At 35.9% G+C, this 9444-nt stretch overlaps 1 pseudogene; it reads right to left on the bottom strand.

Moving 5' to 3' along the window:
- Positions 1-8148: 8148 nt before the first annotated feature.
- Positions 8149-8900, bottom strand: LOC100482123 (annotated as a pseudogene).
- Between the last annotated feature and the right edge of the window lie 544 nt (positions 8901-9444).

Below are 9444 nucleotides of genomic sequence, written 5' to 3' on the forward strand. Positions count from 1 at the left end.
ACCACATTATTTTCTTGTTCTTTTGAAGTCCCTTCCATTTCAACCTACTTGATACAGTTTTGCTAGATTAATCTTACTAAATTGGGCTTCCACATACATTTTCTCTGCTTTAAATTCTACAGTGATCCCCTCTGCCCTCACAATCAAGTCTAGTTTTGATTGTGTGGTATTTCATGTATTTTATCAAATTACTGTTTTTACCTATACAACCTGTATCTTCTCAATCTTTTTCATGAATTCTCACTTCATGATGGCTAGTCTAAACACCATGGTTAATCTCTGGAGTCAGAAGAAATATAACTAAGTTTACTTTTAGGACTTACTATTTAGAAATTTGAATCACATATTAACAGAATCAGTTTCCACATCTACAAAATAGAAATAAAAAAGGTCTCCTTCCTATTTTCTATTGTTGTGAAACTGCAGTGAGTTACTATATGTTAAACACATTAAAAATATGAGTTGATTATCAGTTTGTTTGCATTGCCATGGTACCTTACCCTCAGCAGAATATCAACTTTCCACCAAATGTTTTAAAGATAATATGGCTCTGTTCTTTGTCTTTTTCTTTTCCCATCACGGTACATGCTTTTATTAAAGAAGGGAATATTTATGAAAATGGACTTGATGTGAATGTTCCTCGGGTCAGTGGAGAAGGAGCATTATTTTTATTCCTGACCATTAGCGTAATCACAGTCTGGTCCTCATATAGCCAACACAAAAGATAAATAATGTCAAAGCTTAGAAACAGCTCTTACAAAAATAAAATTATACTCTAAATATGTTCATTATTTTTCATTAGATAAACTGAATAGTAATTTATTCTAAGCTATAGAATGTAGAAAATCTGACTTGTTGGTTACCATTTTTTTTTTTTTGGTCAGCATTGATAACACCCCAATGTTAAAAACTATCCAGACTAATTAACTGATTTGGGGAACAGGCCTATATCTATAATCTGGAAAAGACCATCTTATAATTTACCTATCCTGAAATTCTGCTCATACGCAAAATCAGGTTGGGTTAATAACTGTTTAGCTTAATATCACAGTATTTCTTCTTTGTTTTATATTTGATTTAGTCTCCCTTCACTGAATTAGAGCTATGTTCATTATGTCATTGCCCCACTTTTAATGGTAAGGAAGTAAAAGTGAAGAGTTGGCATTCTACATCTGCAATAAGTAGTTTGCCAGTTACAGGGACACAAACAGTAATACTCTCTTTGACTCGCTGTTTATTTTCTTTGTTGCTCATAAACACAAGAAATGCCTGTCCATAGCCTGAATACAACTGAAGTGGAATCCTCTTCTGTTTAAGACTTTTTCATTCTTGGTAAAATCACCAAAACGATGGATAAGCAAGTAAAATATTTTCTTTATGCTTGTGATAGATGTGACACTGTAGAAAAAAGAAGCCGGACGCTGAATTCTCGACTGTGATGCTGCCTCGACTCACGTCACAGTTGTTTTGTTACTCCTCCCAGTTTCAGGGGACTTTTTTCAAACAGTTCTTTCCTGGGATATGAAATGAAACAGCAGGTATAGAATTGAACCGAAAAGGAATTTGCCATTAGAAAAGACTTGTCTTAGGTATGGGTGGAAAAGTTTTCTTCTTAGAGGAATCATCAGGAAATCTGAGACCCAGAGATCTCCCATTCTAATGGGGTAAACAACAACAGCAAATAGTCTAATATGGGTTTCAAGTTCCAATTTGCTCATGTTCTATTTTGTGCACCCTATTGAAAGCTACTATTCTAAACTTTCTTCTTTTCCTAGTTAGGTATCAGGTATATAAGCATGAGTTAATCACACTCCTCAACGATACAAATCGTTGCTGTCAGTCCAAGCCTCTTGTATTCATTTATTTGTATATTTCCTTCCATCCTCATTTTTCACTGTTCAGTGAAAATATTTGCATTTGTATATATATATATATGTATATGTATACATGTATAAAAATATATTGTTTTGCATATGTATTTTAAATTTGCATACATGTTGTTCTTTTTATAGATTACATTCTCTTTCAATTAGTATTTTAGATTCACCAGCACTTCTATGTGCACCTCCTGCATGATATTCCAATATCGATCCATCCCTTTCTACATGTCTACTCTCTCAGGGGTAGATATTCAGGTTGTTTCAACTCTCTACGAACAAAACAAGTAAGCACCGGCTATCCTTGTATATATCCCCCAAAAGGCATGTTGCTGATTGCTTTGGGTATACACTAAGGAAAAGAACTGCATGACATAGGGTATGCATAAATCATATTCAATTTTGTTAACTACTGCCAAATAATTCTGCAAATTGGATTTACCAATGTCCACTCCTTCCATTGAGAATGTGGGTCCTATTAGTCTCAGATCCTTCTCATAACTTGTCTGATTTTTGTCACTCTAACAATCACAGACTGATATTTTATAGGTGTAATTTGAAACACTCTGATTTCTTAACGTGTGCAATCATCTCTTCACAGATCTTCTCTCCTGTTACCTTTCCTATTCTGAAGAAAGACTGTTAACTTATTTGTCCATGTTTCTATGACATTAATATGTGTGTGTGAGCACGCATATGAATGCTTGAGAGAGGGAAATAAATAGGGAGAGGAATTGTGGATGTTATTTATATTCACCATAAACTATGAGCATCACATTATGCTTTGTGTTATGAGTAATTCAAATGAGGTAAGGTCTAAATTCTGTCCAAGCAAAACTATTATTTTGCTCCAAGATACAAAATTTTCAGACCCACACAATTCATAATTAGAAGGTAGTATGCAATACCATGCTGTACAAGTGGACGAACAGAATGGACAGAGGTCCCCAGTACAGACATGGACCCTTGCACCTTGGGTTGGCCAAGGAAGGATCCTGAACCAAGTCCATGCCTAAGTCAGCACACATTGAGCCACTGAAGACTTTAATGTATCACTGTGCAAAAGCAAAAACAGAAAATAGCATGCTTATCCTCTACCTTCCTTTCCTTACTTCTACGCAAGCTGTTATTCCCAATACTTTTTGCCTCTTTGCATCCCAATCCTGTTGTTTACATTGATATGTTTAAATTAATAAGCTTCTAAATATATTTTTAACAGCAGAGCACTTGCCCAAATATGTATGTAGAATTAAAATTATCTATCTATCTATACACACACACACACACACACATAAACACGTACCTACAGACTTATCAAATCAAAGCAGCTCCACTCTGATTGTGTGGGAGCGAGGTAGGTAAATTAATGATTACACCACCACCTGCTACTCACTCCCCTTCACATCCTGGGAACTTCCTAGGAAAACTAGTGTCCAGCTCAAAAATATTTTAAAAGCTTGAGACACATTTGTATAGATTCTAGGGAATAATAACGTACTTTACTCTTTAAATAGATATTCTAGTATCATTTGCATTCCAAAGCATCTAAGTTAATAAGGAGTATAAGGTAACAGAGTTTCATAAACTTGTCAGAACTCTGTGATTGCATAGCCAACAACCTCTCTTCTGCTTTTATTAATAGAACACATTTTATTCAGGGTTCTTTAAAGGCAGAGGGGGTCATTGGGAGCCACTCTTTGATACTGCAAATGACCAAACCAGACGTTTTATTGTGCTAAGAAAGAGCACAAATTTTCCTACGCTCAGTATGGACATTAGCTATCAATGGTTTCAGAACTGTTAAGAACGTATTTCTCAGAATGAAGGATATGTTTGTGCTGGCTGTGTTTTAAAAGTCAAACACAATCTCATCCTGGACTGTACTTTCCCTTTTTCAAGCTGTAAATCCCCTACATTTTTCTTGCCTCTTCCTTTTCAAATTCGACACCTCCTACAAATGCCCCCCTACTCCAAAGCCATACCTTTATTCATATCTTAAAATACATATGTTAATTACCCTGAGCCAACTACTTTGTTAGTTAACTGCTTGTCTGTATATTATGTTTGTTCAATCTGCAAGCTTCAAACCAGGAACCTTTTCCTATTTTTCCTGTTGTCTATCTTTTAAATGCCCTGAATTTTGTGGAATCTGCCAACGTTTTTGAACACAAAGTGCATCCAGTGTACCATATGTGCAGAGCACTGATTAACTAAATATTTGGACTTTTGATATATATATATATATATATATATATATATATACATATGTATATATATAATGATTTAAGTCACTAAAACGATTTTGCCTAGAGCATCTTTATTCTAATAATGAATAAAAGTGCTTCAAAGTATGAAATTTCCATTAATTTATAACAGTGTTGATTTTTTACTGCTTCGCTTAAATGACAGAATCTACATTCAGAAATACCTTCATGAGGTCACACCTATCAGCTGTGTCTGTAAAACCCAACACCTCCAGTCCTTAGTCATCATACTGTTGTGACAAACAAAACCAGTAGATGGCACTATCACTTAGCAAAAACGAACGGTGAGTTTTTTAGGCCTTTTGCGCAATAATGAAACTATCCTTAAAATTCCCCAATAGTATGAGCTGACAAAGACCTTGCTTAGCCACAATCAAACTTTATTCACCGGTAGATTAAAATGGTTAGATATCCTTGATTGCATCAAGCTCAGGATAAAACTTTGACATAATTTTATATTTGTTGAACATTTATACCTTTAGCATATTGCTCCCTTTTGTGTCCATTTTACAAATACATAATTCTAGAATCACTTTAAAATTTGCTTTTAAACTTCTCATTTGATAATGTAAATTATTATCCTTAGTGTTCTCAAATTTGGAAAAAGTAGAGACTGTTTTATATAATTATAAATGCTGCATAATGTCTGAGACCCTCACAAAGCATCTGGGTTCTGACAGATTTTTGCTTGTATCGTAGAAGTTCTTAAGCTATTATTCTTTCTAACTTGCTTTGTTCAGATCATAATAATGTGTCTAGTTTCGTGGATCTATCTTTACTGGCACCACAGTGCCCCTTATGTTAGAGTGTACCTTACCAGGTTCAGTAGCAGATTTAAGTAGAGAAATGCTAAAAATAACAGAGGTTACTTTATAATAAGCATTATAGATGACCTTAAGTCTTATGTTTTAGGTTTTGCCTATCAACATTCCTTAATTCTTGCCATGTAATACTTTAGTATGTTTGAACATAAAAAAATAAGGCCCTGATAACATGTTTGGAATGCAACACAGAGGGGCTTATAAGAAGTCAGAGTGGTGGTGTGGTGTGGTAGTGGTTTTATCACACTTGTTCTGTTTTCTTCAAAATTCTTAAGACTACACTGAATGCACAGTAGCTAACTGTTCTTATGTTTAATATCTTGGCCCTTCTAATGAAGTACAAACAAGAATAACACTTGTATGAAAACATGTCACGGGGTGGGAGCAATATATGTAGTGTGCATACTTAGAATTATAAATGTGACTATAAAAACAATGATCTCCTTAATTCTAATACGTATAACTAGTGAGGTGGATGCTTAATAGAAATTAACTGAATTGAGTAAAGCTCCAAATGTATCCACTGGAGTAAATCAATGTTCTAAATTCTGTAGAAAGCAACTGGAGTGTGTCACACAAGCATCCAAAGAGAACAGGTGGTGATTTCAGATTTCCCAGGTGAGGATTACAATCAAGTTGCAATTGTGGCTCTCTCCTGTGTAAGAGCAAATACGGATTTTTCTTTATAGTCATGCTCTGCGGGTGTTCTGTGCGCTGCAGACATTGGCTTTTCAAGCGACATCTCCTTTTCAGGCAGATAAATTCATCTTTTTGCCAAAGACATTCATAATTGTCAGAGCCTTTGCTGGATATATATATATATATATATATATATATATATATATATATATTTGACAGGGGTAAATCAGTTGTTTAACTAAACAGCGAGAAAATGCTCACACATTCCTTCTTTCTTCCACTAGCTGTAGCTGTCTTTCATGCTTTATGAAATGCCCCCCGCTAATCAAAGCGAAACAGTGCATAATGGACTTTCCTGAAAGCCGAAATGTGTTTATCCTAAGTATGAAGCATTTGAGCAGTCTGTGATTTAATCTGTGCTATTTGTTTTCCCTTATCAAGTGATTGACAGGATGAGGCAGGCACAATCCATTTTTCTGATTAATGTACTGTCATGCACCTTGATTTCCTCCATATGAAGGTTACATAGACTAGGTGGTGCCACCAAGGAAAAGACAAGTTCTCATAAAGGAAAATGCCAAATGCACTCTGTTCTGTGGAAGATAGCTGAGGCTGTAAGGTTTAATGGAAGAATCGGGGACTTAGGAACCAAACAAGCCTGGGGATAGGCCTCAGCTGGCTATCCTACAAGGTTAGACATGTGCCTCAGCATATGGGATCTTTCTAGGCTGCACTTTACACACCCACCCATCCTACCAATGGTAATATTATCAAATCAATAACAGTTTACTGGCAAATCTTACACTTATACTTGGCAGCATTTCTGTTTCCTGTGGAAATAAGATGATATGTATCTTCCAGTGAATGAGGTTAGTTTCAGACTCGTTCAAATAAGGTAATCCTTAGGACCTCCTCTTTCATCACTGGAAAATAATGTTATTAGTTCTTCCCTAAAGGGGCTGTGGTGAGCATTGACTGTGATAGCATATGTAAAGTGCCTGATATATAACAGGATTTCCATTAATCATGATCTTGTGTCCTTTTTCAAGTGTAATCAATGGAAAGGTTGTGAACTAGCAAATCATTTTAAGAAGGAATTTTTCTATACTTCCACAAATGAAGACAAACTATCTACTTCCACAAATGAAAACAAACTATTTCATGAGATTAATGTAAACTAATATTCAAAATTTCCTTCTGAACTAGGAACAATGAAGGGACTCCATCTGAGGAAAGGCTCCGTCTCTGCTGTTTTCCTGCGAGTCCCCATTTACTCGTCTTCTATATTTTGCCTCTGAATAAGCCAAAGAAGCTATGTTCCCATTAAGGAGAAAGCAAGAAAGTTCATCATTCCCTGAGTTTTGTCCTAGGCCCCAAACACCTGATAACACCTAAGAAGAGCCAGAACCCAAACGTGTTCCAGAACATTAGCTTCAAATACGCCACTGCTGATGCTGGCATCAATACCACTACCTTCAGTAATTTGTGGACTAACACCTATTGTTCACCTGACCCTCACTTGTGATTGGACCCCCCCCTGAAGAAACACATATCCTAGACCCTTTTCCAATAAAAACCTGTAGGCCCAAGCAATGATAAGACTCATTTTCCTTTCCTTTCCAAGTCTCCCAGAAACACCATCTGCTATTCTCTGTCACTCATGCTATTCAAAAAACTCTGTTTTCACTTTCTCTGGCTCAGGTTTGGTTTCTATCCTGCATGAAGCCAAGGACCCTCTTGGCTGGTCACGTGGGACCCTCCCCTGGTTCTTGGAACCAGCCTGCCTACATCACTTTCTCCTCTTAAATTACTCTTTGATACATTTAGGGGATACTTTGCTAATTTCCCAGTTAATTTTCCCTATGTAAGTAAGTGATTATAGTATTTTCAGAGCGTAAGACAATTAGACAATTATCATCCTTTAACTCATTGCTCACATATCACAACATGATATACTTACTACATTTCCTAAAGGCACATCACCATTAGTAAATTATTCAAGCAACAGACAAAATAGTGTTCACTGGATTCTACTCATTATTCTACTAACGAATTGATATTGACTCAATGGTCAAGCAATTTAACATTTATATCCCTGTCACATACATAAAATGGGAAAAGTGACTTATTTAATATGGTTTTGATACGAGAATTAATGGCTAGAATGTATCATTCAAAACCTGAAAATATTTTATGGTGCCAATGTGTAAAATTATTAAGGTGGAATGGATAGACATTACTCTGAGGTTTGAAGTAAGGCAGATTAAATTTTGCATTTATTATAAAACTTGTAATTCATATTCAATGAAATTCCAGAGTTTATTCCCAACACTGCTCACATTTTACTGATGCCTATATCTCAAAAACAATCAACCCCTTGAATGAGGTGAGCAGATCAGGGTGCTTTGGGGTTATGCATGGATAAAATAATCACTTCTGTGATAAATGATATGTTCATCTTGCTAATTTTATTTTTTACTTATTTATTTTTTCAATTTGAAAGTAGTCATTTGTTAACTGACCAGATTACAAAAATAATCATGGTAGATACCTTAGTTCATCCTTCTAATAAGCCTACTGATCTGATCTTCCCTGTTGCCAGCATCTCCACCTTCTACAAAATGGGCGGTCTTTTTCTTCTTTCCCCCTCATGGAGAAGATAATTTGAAGGACCTAAGAAGCTGCTGGCTTCTTTGAAATGTTCTCCAACAGTACAGATCTTGTGAATCACATCCTCCATGCAGACGAAGCCATGCTTACCAAGAGACTGAGCAACCAATGTGAGATCTGTCAGGGCAATTCTCTTCTTATTGATTTTGCCAAACCACGCTTACAGATCAATTCATTCATCGACTTCAGGTTTGGGTATCCCCATGCTCTATATACTTCCACAATCCTTAGCATGCTAATAGAAGCCTTGTTGAGCTTAACAAAGGTGCCACTGAAGATCTGGCAAAGGCAAAGAAGCTGCAACACCTTTCAAACCTTTGGGCTCACGCCACTGAGACCTCTGATCCTGGTGACAAAGGTCAATCTGGGTTCCCCAGGAATGTAGAAGCTGCCAGCTTTTCTTGCCATCCCAGCCATTCGAATCTCAGTTCTGTACATCTGCCTATATTCCTTGTGGTAATACTTAGCTTTTTCATAGATAAGCTTCTTCCTTGCCATTTGAAGCACCTGTTGGGCAAACTTCTTTCTCATACTGTTGATCTTCAACTCTAAGAAATTCCTTTGCTTTTTCTTAAGGGTTTCTAGCACAGCAGGAACCTTCTTTTTCTTCTCTTCTGCACCCTCCATGGTTCCAGCCAGAAAAGCCATCTTACTAATTTTAAATAAAATTAAACTTAATTAAGAAATTTTCAGAGTTGAGCAATCTATTTTAATGGGGGGGATTACTTTCTACCAATAATTTTAACATTGGTGAAAATTATGCAGCCTACAATTATTCTGTGGTGAAATTATATGGGTAGTAACAATATTAACTTTTTTTTCCTCCATAAGTGTTGCTTCTAAATATTATTTTAAGTGTCTAAAACTTTGAATACAAATACAAATTCATTTTTATATTGATCCTGAGACTATTTTTTCTGTATACAGGAAATGAAAACAAACAAAACAGAGAGAGTAAGAGAAGAGAGACACGTGGAAACAGCAGTTATCTTTAAAAATCATACTCTTTTAGCCAAGCTGTTCTAAAATAGTGGATTATTAGGATGGAAGCTGAACAATCAGAAGTGAATGAAAATTACAGAATGGCTACATGAATGGGAAAAGGAGTGGTGAGAAAAGAGGACAAAAGAAAGCACACACTTTCCCCACAAGAACACCTGAGTGGGAAGGGAG

This window comes from Ailuropoda melanoleuca, chromosome 7 (genome assembly GCF_002007445.2).
Source record: "Ailuropoda melanoleuca isolate Jingjing chromosome 7, ASM200744v2, whole genome shotgun sequence".
In the NCBI taxonomy this organism is placed as follows: domain Eukaryota; kingdom Metazoa; phylum Chordata; class Mammalia; order Carnivora; family Ursidae; genus Ailuropoda; species Ailuropoda melanoleuca.